Here is a 13,660-nt window from a genome sequence, read left to right on the forward strand (position 1 = left end):
AAAAGATCTGATTGATTTTATTTGACCTTCATTTATTCTTTCTTGAACACTCTTCCTTATGTAGACCTGAGTTTCTGACCTAGGTTATTTTGTTTCTCTCTGAAAAACTTAAAGACAGGTGTACTGACAGCAAATTCCTTGTTTGTCTGTTTATTTTATATTTTAAAGAAGGTCTTTGTTTTTATGCTTTTGAACAATAATTTCAGTGATACTGAATTCTACATTGGTGGGGTTTTTTCTTTCTTTTTATTCATTTATTAGTTCTAATCAGTTATACCTGACAGTAGAAAGTTCTTCAATTCATTGTACACAAATGGAGCAGAAATTTTCACTTTTCTGGTTGTGCATGAACTCAACCTATACCCTAAAGATTTAAAAAGTGACGCAACCACTTCAGTGTGTTGTGTATATGTACCATCATTCCATTTGAAAAATAGATACCTTCTTTATCTATTCATCTGTTGAAGGGCATCAAGGTTGCTTCCATAGTTTAACAACTATTCACAATTGCTAAACTGTGGAAGCAACCTCGATTCTGTCCCTCCTTCCTTCCCTTCCTTCCTCACACTAGATAGCATTAATCCCTTTATGAGCGTTGATCCCTCAGAGACTAAACACTTCTTAAAGGTCCCACTACCTCTCAACACCATAACACTGGGAACCAAGGCTCAACATGTGTATTGGTGGGGTCAAACTATATTCAGACCATAACAGACAGATATTACAACTACCAAAAAATTGACTTAAAAATAAAGAAGTTAAGCACCAATTCTCTCCTTTATAAAGTTGATCACAAGTGCTTATACTTGATTGTGGTTGATTTAATTTTTTCCTTTATATGTAGATGATTTTATGTTGTTAAATATTTTATGCAAGAAGAAGCTAGGTAGTCGTTGAAAAAAAAAATGTGGACCTATTAAAGAGATTATCTAGGCTGGGTACAATGGTGCACACCTATAATCCCAGTGGCTCAGGAGGCTGAAGAAGGAGGATTGTAAATTCAAAGCCAGCCTCAGCAACTTGGCAAGGCCCTCAGCAACTTAGCAAAACCCTGTCTCAAAATATTAAAAAAGTCTGGGTTGTGGCTCAGTGGTTAATTGCCCCTGGGTTCAATCCCTGGTACCAAATAAAAAGAGAAGTTTATCTAGTAAAACTTGTCAAGTCATATTGTGGCAGAAGTCAAAATGATACTCTTTACTAGTACTTTAAATTTTAAGTGACACCAGTGGTTAAGTTATTTCAGACTATTTGTATATATTATTATAAGTTAGTGATTAAATTTGTTAAAGTGTCTGTTCCTTGAAATTCTATTGATGTGAACAAATTAATTACAGTCCTGTTCTAAATGACTCTGTTCTGTGTTAAAGGTGTGTGTGGGATTAGAGGAGGCTACAACTCCCACATTCTCAAAGGGGTATTATGATTCTCAGATAACAATCATAATTCTCTCTTACATATTTCTTCCTATTAACATCATTGCATCCTTTCAAGGTCTTCCAGCCTCAAGTAATAGAAATTAGTTTGAGATTACCCAGGAAGGAAAAGGAGAATGAATGGAATTCAGTACACCTAGTAAAACTAATTCTTCTACCCAAATCAAACATAATAAACTTAATATTAACCTTCATCATGTTCCAAATGCTTTGCTTTTTACCTTTTCTAAATTCTATGAGAATTTGAAAATCTAACTCAAATTCTATTTTATTCCTGAAAAACCTTAAGTTTTTCTGAGATAGGGCCTGTGTCTTATTTATTTTTGTATCCCCATTGCCTTAAACAATGTACATACTTAGTAAATAATAGTATAGTTGGTGAATAGAAAGGCTTTGCTAATAAACATCATTGTTGATCATCTCCTCTTAATTATATATATATATGCATATATGAGTATATATTAGGGGTACCAGGGATTGAACTCAGGGATACTCGACCACTGAGCCAAATCCACAGCCCATTTTTGTATTTTATTTAGAGACAAAGTCACACTGAGTTGCTTAGCACCTCCCTTTTGCTGAGGCTGGCTTTGAACTCTCAATCCTCCTGTCTCAGCCTCCCTAGCCACTGGGATTATAGGCATGTGCCGGCTTCCTCTGATTATATTTTATAATAGAAATTATAATTTGTTTTACTTATGAACTAATTTTCCCCAAAATATTATAAGTTTAAAGGTAAAATCCAAGTTCTTGAGAAGTTCTAGTAAGATGAAATAACAAGCCCTCACTAACACACAAATTTAAAAAAAGAATTTTCTGTGTTATATACTAGGGATACATAAGTTCAAATTCCCTATACAGGGCTCTCCTCAGTTATATACATACAAAATATATATGGGTATAGCCAGAGTCTATAGTATCATGGTCACTCAGTAATTACTAGTGACTGAAAAGATCATGTGTAACTTTTTTTTTTTAATAAAATACACTAGTCTTAAGTATAGGGTTTAAGTTTGGCAAATGTACACACCTGGTAACAAACATACCTGACAAGATAAGGAGCATTACCATCACCCTAGAAAAATCCTTTCTGTCCCTTTCTGGTCTGCCTCCTCTAATCATGAATTTCTAATCCCATCTATTAGTCATACCTGGTTTTTTATTTGGTTTAGTTTTTGGTTTTTTGTTTTGGCACTAGGGATTTAACCCAGGGGCACTTTACCACTGAGCTACATACCCAGCCCTTTTTATTTTGAGACAGGGTTTCACTGTGTTGCTTAGGGCCTTGCTAACTAAGTTGCTGATGCTTGCCTGGAATTTGTGATCTTCCTGCCTCAACTTCCTGACTCATTGGGATTACAGGCCTGCGCCACCATGATTAACTTTATTATTGCTGGTTGTATCACCACTGTAATATTTGCATATAAATTAAGTTGAAAACAAGTTATAAAGATATAATGAAATATGTGTCAAATATCTTCATACTGATTCTGTAAATCAAGGTTGATTTTAATAAATAGTAATTTTTACTAGCATATAATAAGGACAGTTTGATATTTTTTTGCCTTTGTGTATTTTTTAGACACATGGACTAAAATGAAATGTTTGATTTTCCTTTATATTGTGTGTTTTAATAGAGATCAGTTAGTTGTCTTCAGTATGAACTTGGGATGAGGGCAATAAGAAATCCTATTGTTTCCAGCCTCCTCAAAGATGAACTGGCAGTGTGTCAGGAAAATTCCCAGTATGGAGCAGTTTTATTACAATTCAGTACAATTGGTTCTTGCATAACCTTTAGAAAATCATACATAAAACATTCTCATCTATATAAATAAAAATCACCCACACACTTTATTAATAGCTTTGTTCACTTTTTTCCCTGGGAATTATGCTGCATGTTCCTACTGTGCCCCTTTTTTAGTCTTTTTTAAAAGACAACTTTCTATAAGCTTTCTTAAAAGCAAAATGGTTACAGTAATATAAGTGTGAGGTAATTCTCAATAATTCCCACAAGACCTAGATCTCCCTCTTAATAATGTACTATAAATAGTGTTTCTAAGTGTCATAGTCAGTTTAACCTTAGGAAAGAAAAAAGGACAGAAGATTATGCTTTCATGGAAATGATAGTCATGTTTTCTTTTATTTGTGATAATATATGATGATTTACTTATTTGTATTCATTCTGGGGATTGAACCCACAGTCTCGTGCATGCTAAGCAGATGCTCTGCCACTGAGCTGTATACTCCCAACCAACCACTGGGTGTTTGGGGGGTTTTGTTGGTAGTGGTGGTTTGGCTTGCTTGTTTGTTTCTAGTGTTACTAGGGGTCGAACACAAGGCTTCAGAATTGTCAGTCAAAAGCTCTACCACTAAGCTGCATCCCCAGTGCAGGGGGGTTATTGATCTTATTTATTTATTTACTTATACATTCTTGGAGATTAAATCCTAGGTTACTCTACCACCCAACTTTATCCTCAGCTCTCTTTATTTTTTTATTTTGAGGCAGTGTCTCTCCAGCAGTGTCTCCAGGTTGCTCAGGATGGCCTTGAACTTGTGATCTTCCTACCTGGGCCTCCTGAGTAGCTAAAGTTATGGGGCATGCAGCACCACCAGCCAAGGAGTGTTATTTTAAAATACACATTTTCAAGTTTATGCTGCTGTTCAACTAAGGCCGCAGTAAATACATGGTAAAAGGGGTTACAGAACATACTAAGTAGAAGTCTTACTAGCCTGATTTGCTTAATTGGAGATATATTTTGGGGCTATCATTTTCTGGAATACAAACTTTTTGGAAAATTTTCTATATATTATTCCAAAGGTAATAATCTAATAATAAACCTGTAGATCCAACTACCAATTTACAGAAAATTAAGGAGCTAGAAGAACATGTTCAACAGTATCACCCTCCATAATGTGGGATATTTAACAGGACAGATTACCTGGTTTCTTCAACAAATGAATAGCAGGGTGAAGGGAAGGAGCGGGTAAATTTTTTAAGATTAGAAAACTAGATACAATTGGAGAAATTTAAATATAAACTGGATATTAGATGGTTTTTTAAATTATCAATATTGATAGGTATAATAAAAATAATGCAATGTTAAGAAATTGTCCTTACTGATTCATACCAAAGTGATATCTGAGATTTTGCTTAAAATACTTTTCCAGAAAAGAAATTTGGATGTAATAGATGAAACAAGAATGGTAAAATAGTAAATGCTTGAAGCTATGTTACATAGGTTTGAAACATTCTGTACCATAAAATTAAATTTAAAAGACATAGTTGGGCTAGGGATATAGTTTAGAAAAAGATTGCTTGCCTAGCACACAAAATCCCTGGGATCAATCCCCAACACCACTGAACACACACATATATTGGAAAGGGAAAAATATAGATCACCACAGTAAAAGCGAGCAAAACTGTATTCACTTTCAGAATAGCAGTTTAGTTTAGCAAACAACATCCCTATAAATTAACATGTAAAATTTGGGGGAAGGATAAAAAGGCATTTATAATGAAGCCTTACTCAACCTACAATTCATCCTATTTTCTCTTATACCATTAAATTTTTAGACAATACTTCATTTAAAAAGAATAATGAACTCAGAATGGAAGATACATCTGACAGTGGGAATAGTAGATGGACCTAACTCTGGCAGCGGAACACAACAAGGGTCTGTCTTGTCTTCCACCTTAGTCTCCCCCTTGTACCATTTGTGGCATTCACCTGGGACTGCTGTCTTCTAATTGTGGAGGAGTCAGATTTGTGGCCTTTCCTCATAGCCAGACCTTTGGCTTTGTATATTTATCTGGGATAAAATACCTATTTTACTACAGAACATTTTTGACCTTCTATTGCTCATTGCTTTTGTTCAGTTTTATATATTTTTTAAAATATTTATTTTTTAGCTTTAGGTGGACACAATATCTTTATTTTATTTTTATGTGGTGCTTAGGATCGAACCCGGGGAATTGAGCCAAGGGCCTCAAACATACTCTAACACTGAGCTACATCCCCATATACACCCCACCTCCTCAGACAAGGTCTCGCTAAATTGCCCACACAGCTCTCAAACTTGTGATCTTCTTGCCTTGACCTCTCAAATAGCTGGGATTACTGGTATGTACTAGTGAGCCTGGCTAAAATAAATGTCCTTAATGAGTAGATTCAGCCTCTTACAAACATACTTTGTGCAGCTTAATTTACCTTCTGAGAATTTTTTCTTTCCTGAGTTACTGATTGCATGGTATTTTTCCTGGGAGAACATAGTCCACGTCTAATTAGTATATAGAACTGAACACCATAGCACTGGTACTTTGACACTTTACAGTATTGCCATATTACAATAAGAAAAGTTTGCAGAATAAATTAATATTGAGATTAATTCCTTCAATGGACTTGCTTCCTAAATCAGAAATTGTTTTTTATGCTATAGAGGCCTAACCCAGTGTGGCTGAATGATGTAGAAAGCCCTTGCAAGTCTACGTTTTACTGAAATCTCTAGAATTATTCTGCCATAGTAAATTTAAGAGTTAACTAAATATTCCTGAGACCCAACTCCATTTGTAATTTAAATTAAGATATCATACATTAAAAATGTAGTTATTTTTTGTATTTGAACATTTGCATAATCTATTTTATTAGCATATCTGTATTATCAATGAATTTTGAGTTCTCAGCCTAGTGTCATTTCTGTCAATATAACTCTACATAGCCACTGCCATAGTGACATGAAAGTATAAAGATGTCTTGCTAAATATATCTTAATTAAACTTGACTTGTCACATCTTCTAAACACAGAGACTTAAACCTAGAACTTTTGATGCTAGGAGATTTAAGTACAAAAATAAGCCAGGCATGGTGGCGCACTCCTCTAGTTCCAGTGACTCCGGAGGCTGAAGCAGGTAGATCACAAGGTTGAGAACAGCCTCAGCAACCTAATGAGACCCCTAAGCAACTCAGCAAGATCTTGCCTCAAAATAAAAAGTAAAATGTGCTAGGAATGTGTCTCAGTGGTTAATAACCACTGGGTTCAATCCCCAATACTGGGCTGGGGTTGTGGCTCAGTGGAAGAGTGCTTGCCTAGCACACATGAGGTACTGGGTTTGATCCCCAGCACTACACATACACACACACACACACACACACACACACACACACACACACACACAAAACCAACTAAATAAATCCCCAGTACCCAAAAAATAAATGTGAATAAGACTAGATTTGAAAAATGTTACTACTAAGAACAATTTTTAAGAATTATAGACTGTTATAAAATAATCATAAAGATTATATAGCTACTGGTAAAAATGAATTGTTACTATTAATTGAGTACTGTTTGTCAGGCACTTCACTAAACACTATTTACAAAGTAGTAATGTATGCTGTTTTTGTACTGCACAAAGTTCGGTTGGGGTTTTAAGAAATATAAATGCCATAAGAGTAATAGTTGTGTAATCTGTATAATCTGTCGCATTGATAAAAGAGAACATTTTCTTGAAGTAGTTGGAAGTACTGTAAAAAATGCATGCTTTCTAAAACATTAAAATTATCCATCTTGTGATGAAAACTAATGAAATTAGTGGTAACCTCTCATCCTAATGACCAAGCTCTTTGGCCCTTTACTAGAGTGGTTTTTATCTTAATTCTTAGCATATTTGCTTTCTGAATTTATATGACATATAATAAAGTTAACAGGGAATTGTATTTTTGACAGTTCAGAGGACACATTTTCTACTTTCTAAAAGTATGTTCCTACATGTGAAATTTGAGAATCCCACCAATTCTATTGTTTTGGGTTCGGGGTTTGGGGTTTTTGGTTTTTGCTGTGCTGTGGCTCAAACCCCCGTCTTTGCAGATACACTAGGTAAGCATCTACCACTGAAGTACATGGAGCTGTTATTCATTCATGTGAAGCCATTAATTGTATGAGCACTTTTATGCCATTTACAGACAACTAGTAACTAATACTTAAATTTTGAATTTTTTAAATTTTTAGTTGTAGATGGACACAATACCCTTATTTTATTTACTTTTTTTGGTGGGGGGAGGGAGGTACCAGGAATTGAACCCAGGGGCACTTAACCACTGGCTGAGGCTGGCTTTGTACTTGTGGTCCTCCTGTCTCAGCCTCCTGAGCCACTGGGATTACATGCCCCAGCGTATTTACTTATTTTCATGTGGTACTGAGGATCAAACCCAGTGTCTCACATGTAGTAGGTAAGCACTCTACCACTGAGCTAAAACCCCAGCCCCTGAAATTTGATTTTTATTTAAAATTTTATTGTCAATATATGCAACCATTTTGTAATTTTAAAGGGTCATTAAAGTAATCCATAGGAATTAAATATGAACTCTCCCCATATGTCAATGATAGGCAGTTTCCTCCCTATTCTCTCCTTCACAGCTAGAGTAGCCATTCAGTTTTTCTTGATAACATGACTAGAATGGTAAAGCCTAGAGAGCAGTACCCTTTTCCACCCAGTTTTACCAAAGCTGCTATTGACAAATGAACAGATTTGGATTGATTGCCTTTTGGTTTTTTTGTTTGTTTGTTTTAAGTTCTTTTTTTTCTTCTTTTTAAAGAGAGAGAGAAAGAGAGGATTTTTTAATATTTATTTTTTAGTTTTCGGCGGACACAACATCTTTGTATGTGGTGTTGAGGATCGAACGCGGGCCTCATGCATGCCAGGCGAGCGCTTGAGCCACATCCCCAGCCCCTTGATTGCCTTTTGTTTTCCATGGTAACAGATAGTTACCATATTAATGATAAATAAGTGGTAAAAGACCAATAAAGAAGAGAAAAGGGAAAAAATAGACAAAATTTTTAATCAACAAACTAGAGAATCTGTTTCTGAATGTTTCTCTGTCTCCTACCATTTGTTATGAAGTCCTTGTCTTCAGTAACTGTCTCAGTCTTCCTTGTATTACAGACATGTGGCCCAGGGTAGTTCATTTAAGCTAATGTACAGAAATTTGGGTGTAGTTACCATGAAATGTTGTCAGTTTCTTAGCTACAGGGAAAATAAAATGGAACAGGAATATAGAAAAGAAGGAGCTGGGGTTGTGGCTCAGTGGTAGAGGGCTTGCCTAGCACATGTGAGGCACTGGGTTCGATCCTCAGCACCACATAAAAATAAATGAGTAAAATAAAGGCATTGTATCCATCTACAACTAAAAATATTTAAAAGAAAAAGAAAATTAAGAGTGAAGAATCTCTTCTGCTTTACATAGCCTTATTTTAAGGGAATAGGACAGACCTTTCAACTTTTTTTTATAATGTATATTCTGTTAGTCCGTATCACAGGACCAAAAAGAAACTCACTTTTCAGTTTGGGATTTTGCAAACAGTAGCTTATGAAAAATATAAAATATGCACACCTATACCTATCCTAAAATTGCTTTTATCAACCCAAAACTAATAACTAGAAATTTCAAAATCTGGGCATATTTTATAAGCGAGATTAAAGAGCCTAGTCGTTACTCAGTAGACATGGAGGCAAGACTGTTGATAATATCAACCCCACAGCATTGTATTCAATATTGGTGTTTGATAAGCAGGGGTAAGGAATTTTCTTTTGGAAAGTAGGATAATAAATTGTGTATGTACCTGTAAAAATATCTCTTTTAAGTGAATTCTTACTGAGAGAGTAACTATTAAAAGTTTAATTGTAGTTTGTCATTTTGTTTTGATCTTATACTAAAAACTTCCAACCAAACAATATGTAAATATATCTTTTTCAATATGACAAAGTTGCATAAGAGAATCCCCTTGCACGTAAAGAAAAATGCAATTATTTTCTATTCTGAATCTCCAGACTGCTGTTTTAGAAAATCATATCTGATTATTTGCTCAGCAGAAGATTATTGAGTTGATTTAGCTGTGATTTTACTTAACAAAGCTTCAACTGCATTCCTACTGTGGAGTCCGAAAAAGGTAGAGAGATATAAATGATACATTCAAACTGTGATTTTTGTGAACAGGGCCATCGATGCACCCCTCGGAGCTAATAGCGGAGATGAGAAACAGTGGGTTTGCACTGAAACGAAATGTACTGGGGAGAAACTTGACCGCAAATGATCCATCACAGGTAATGATCTTTTTATCAGTAAGCTGAAAATGTCTATAAATCTAAATGTGATTGCTTGTGAATTGCTACTTAATGTTTCCAATGTGCATATATCCATAGGAAAGTCACATAGAGCAAAGAAAATTCCTAAAATGTATTTTGATTTTGCCTCTTTATTATTTTAACCTAAATGAGAAATTGTTTATAAACCTATATTTTAATAAATGAAACGGCTCCTCTGTGTTTATATGGATAAAATAACCGAATGAGTGTTAAGATTGTTTTTCCCTTCCTGCCAACTCATCCCTGACATGACATTAAATTGAACTAATGGTAAGAAATATATAGGCAAACTCCTAAAAATTACAGAAAATATTTTAAACTTTTTTAATATATTAAAGTTAGAAAATAGTTGAGTTTGAAGGGTTGTATTAGTATGTATTCGATAACATACAACTAATATTATAAAGGCTAAAATTATGGATATCTGTGGATATTTTGACCTTCCTATAAGATTCATGATCTTTTTTTTTTTTTACAGTGTTGGTAATTAGCTACATGCTAAACAAGTGCCCTACCAGTGAGCTGCACTCCCAGCCTCTCATGATCTTCTTGTTTTTTAAATTTCATTAAATTATTTTAAAGATAAAATATTTAAATAGGAAAATGCTGAAATTCAAGAAATCTAAAGATTGTTTCTGTGTTCATTTTTTCTTTTCTTCCTGATAAAGTTTTCTAATGTTAGCAAGGCAGTTGTACTAACATCTTATGATCCACTGTAACAGGTAGACTACAAAGAAATTTTTAAAATTCCATTTGCAGCCAGGTACAGTAAGATATATCTGTAATCTCAACGGCTCACAAGGCTGAGACAGGAGGATCACGAGTTCAAAGCCAGCCTCAGCAAAGGCAAGGCACTTAAACTCAGTGAGACCCTGTTTCTAAATAAAATACAAAAAATAGGGCTGGGGTTGTGGCTCAGTGGTTGAGCATCCCTAAGTTCAATCCCTGGTACCAAAAAGAAGAAAAAGAAAAAATTCCATTTGCAGTTCCTAGTCCAAAATACCATATTCATCTATAGTATGTCCCTATTAAAAAAATCTTGTTTATGTTTTCTTTCCTGATAACTACTTGTCTGAAAATTTAGCAATTTGATATCTTTGTTGACTCAGGAGTATGTTGCAAGTGAGGGTGAAGAGGATCCAGAAGTGGAATTCTTAAAGTCACTCACAACCAAACAAAAAGAAAAACTTCTCAGGTAATTGGAAAAGTATATATTTAATAGATTTTGTGTGTGCATGTTTGTGGTGCTGGAGATCTGAAGCAGGGCCTCATGCACTACAAGGCAAGTGTGCTACCACTAAGCTACACCCCCAGCCACACTAAGAGCTCTTGAAGCTATTTAATATGCATCATGTTGATTTATTCTTCAGCCAAAGTAATACAATTCTGTTGTCTTTTTTTTTTTCAATAATATAAGATTGTGTACTTGGATAATACCACAAACTATTGCACTTTTCAGTATATTTAATTTGAAAATTGACTTATTTGTAGGTTTTACTTTTCAGAATAGATTTGTGTGTATCTTTGCACAGTTTTTCTTAGAAACTATTTTTGGTGCTGGGAGTGGTGGCACACGCCTGTAATCCCAGCAGCTCAGGAGACTGAGGCAAGATGATCCCAAGTTCAAAGCTAGCCTCAGCAAAAGGGAGGCTTGCTAAGCAACCCAGTAAGACCCTGTCACTAAATAAAATACAAAATAGGGCTGGGGGTGTGGCTGACTGGTTGAGTGCCCCTGAGTTCAATTCCGGGTACCAAAAAAAGGAAGAAAGAAAATGTTTTTGCCCATGTGTCTTTGTTTTCTTTCTACATCTTGTAAATTTTTGAGAAATGCTGAAAGAATGTTTAAGGTACATGTAAACTTTATATTAGACTACCTTTGGATTAATAAATCTAAGAAATATCTGCTGAGTCCAATAGAGGGAGCTCATGATGTTCTCAGGAAGTAGAGTTTTAAGAATGGCTGAGAAAAGCCAGTGAAGACACTTACCTCAGAGAAACTCAAACATACCATATAAACAAGAAGTTACTCTTCTGAGACTGCATATTCGTCTTTAGAAATTCTCAATGCCCTGATGGAATTGCTCTAATTATTTATAAAACTGAACAGTTGTTGAAAAGTAGTATGTGATTGTTTTGTTACATAAACCTAGAAAGGTCATCAATTTTTATTTATTTTTGTGGTACTGGTGATGGAACTCAGGAGTGGTTTACCACTGAATTACATCCCCAGTCCTTTTTGTTTATTATTTGGAGACAGGGTTTTGAGCCTCACTAAGTTGCTAGGGCTGGTCTTGAACTTGCCATCCTCCTGCCTCAGCTTCCCAAGTAGCTAAGATTACAGGCATGCACCACCTTGCACAGCTAAGGGTATCTTATTTTTTTTTAGTTGTCAATGGACCTTTATGTTATTTTATTTATATGTGGTGCTGAGAATAAAACCCAGTGCCTCAGACATGCTAGGCACGCTTTCTACCACTGAGCCACAACCCCAGCCCTAAGGGTATCAATTTTTAAAGTGTATTTTTATTTGGAATTTTTGGAGAATATATTCTTGAATATTGATAATGTAATATTAATATTCTTGAATACTGATAATGTAATATTAATATTTTCATACTTTAATACACAGAAAGTTTCAACAGGTTCAACTAATGTGTACACCATTCACAGGCTTTCAGATATATATAGATATTTCTCTCTCTTTTTTTTAATTGTAGATAGACACAATACTTTTATGTATTTATTTTTATGTGGTGCTGAGGATCAAACCCAGTACCTCATACATGCGAGGCCAGCACTTTGCCACTGAGCCACAGTCCCATCCCTCACAGGCTTTCTTTAGATCAGAATTACTATACCTTTAGAGTACTAAATAATTTCAAATTCTAACCCAGTAAGAATTTAATAGTCATTTCCATTGATGAAGTACAATCAGAGAATTGACTTAATACATTTATTTACTTAAATATAATGTAAACATGCCTTGAACAATTTAAAAGAAAAAAATGATTTGCCGTTTAATAAAATAAGTTGTTTATATATGGATACCATTTTTTAGTAGCTTCTAAGAAAGCATATTATCCATTAACAATTTTATAGTTGGTGAAATGGCTATTTTTTAGTTTGCTACTATTTTTTCCCCAATTACAGGAAATTGGACAGACTTGAAAAGAAAAAAAAAAGAAAAAAGATAGAAAAAAGAAAAAGTTACAGAAGAACAGAAGTAAACACAAAAAACATAAAAGCAAATCCTCCTCCTCTTCCTCTTCCTCCTGCTCCTCCTCTTCCTCCAGTACAGCTTCAGAAAGCAGTAGTGAGAGTGACAAAGAAAAGAAGAAAAGAAAGAAACACAAATGTTCAGGAAATAACAGTGATTCTGAAGAAGACAAGTCTAAGAAGAGAAAACTTCATGAAAAACTTTCTAATAGTCATAGTAACAAGGAAAAAGTCAAGGAAAAGTCTAGGTCTTTAAAAAAAGAGAGTTCCGGAGAGAATAGCAAACAGAGCTATCCTGATAGCCACAGGTCCAAAAGCCACCACCACAGCCCAGAGAAGAGAGGATCAGAAAAAAAAGAGGGGAGCAGCAGAAGCTGTAGCAGGGATGAGAGGAGTAGGAGAAGCCGAAGCCGAAGTCCTGGTAGTTATAAGCAAAGGGAGATAAGGAAGCAGCCACAGCAGAGTCCCAGTGAAGAGCGCAGCAGAGGAAATGACAGCAGGAGCCATGGCACCAGTGTATACAGAGGAGAAAGAATGCACAGGGAGCATCCCGGAGATAAGCACACCAAAGGGACCCACAGAGAAAGAAGCAGAAGTCGGGAGAGAATAAAGAGACCGCATGTAACAGTTACCTAGTAATAAAAGCATCTCCACTTTCTTACTAAACACTTTTAGTAAGGGCTAAATTATGTACTATTATCTTTGTAATAAATAAAGCTCTATTTTAATTTTCCATCTCTGTAAACTGTCATTTCAAATATAAAACCATAAGAATTAATTTTGCAAATATTTGTAAGTAATGTATTTTGAGAATGTAGAAGTATTTTCTGTTGTTAACTGTTTCTTGTGCCCCTGTACCAGATAAAGCTCCATA

The 13,660-nt window shown here is 35.0% G+C and overlaps 1 pseudogene; it reads left to right on the top strand.

The window, feature by feature from the left end:
* Positions 1–13,496, top strand: part of LOC144252711 (corepressor interacting with RBPJ 1-like) — a 35,930-nt pseudogene extending 22,434 nt beyond the window's left edge.
* The last annotated feature ends 164 nt before the right edge of the window (positions 13,497–13,660 follow it).

This window comes from Urocitellus parryii, unplaced genomic scaffold, assembly GCF_045843805.1.
Source record: "Urocitellus parryii isolate mUroPar1 unplaced genomic scaffold, mUroPar1.hap1 Scaffold_53, whole genome shotgun sequence".
NCBI lineage: Eukaryota > Metazoa > Chordata > Mammalia > Rodentia > Sciuridae > Urocitellus > Urocitellus parryii.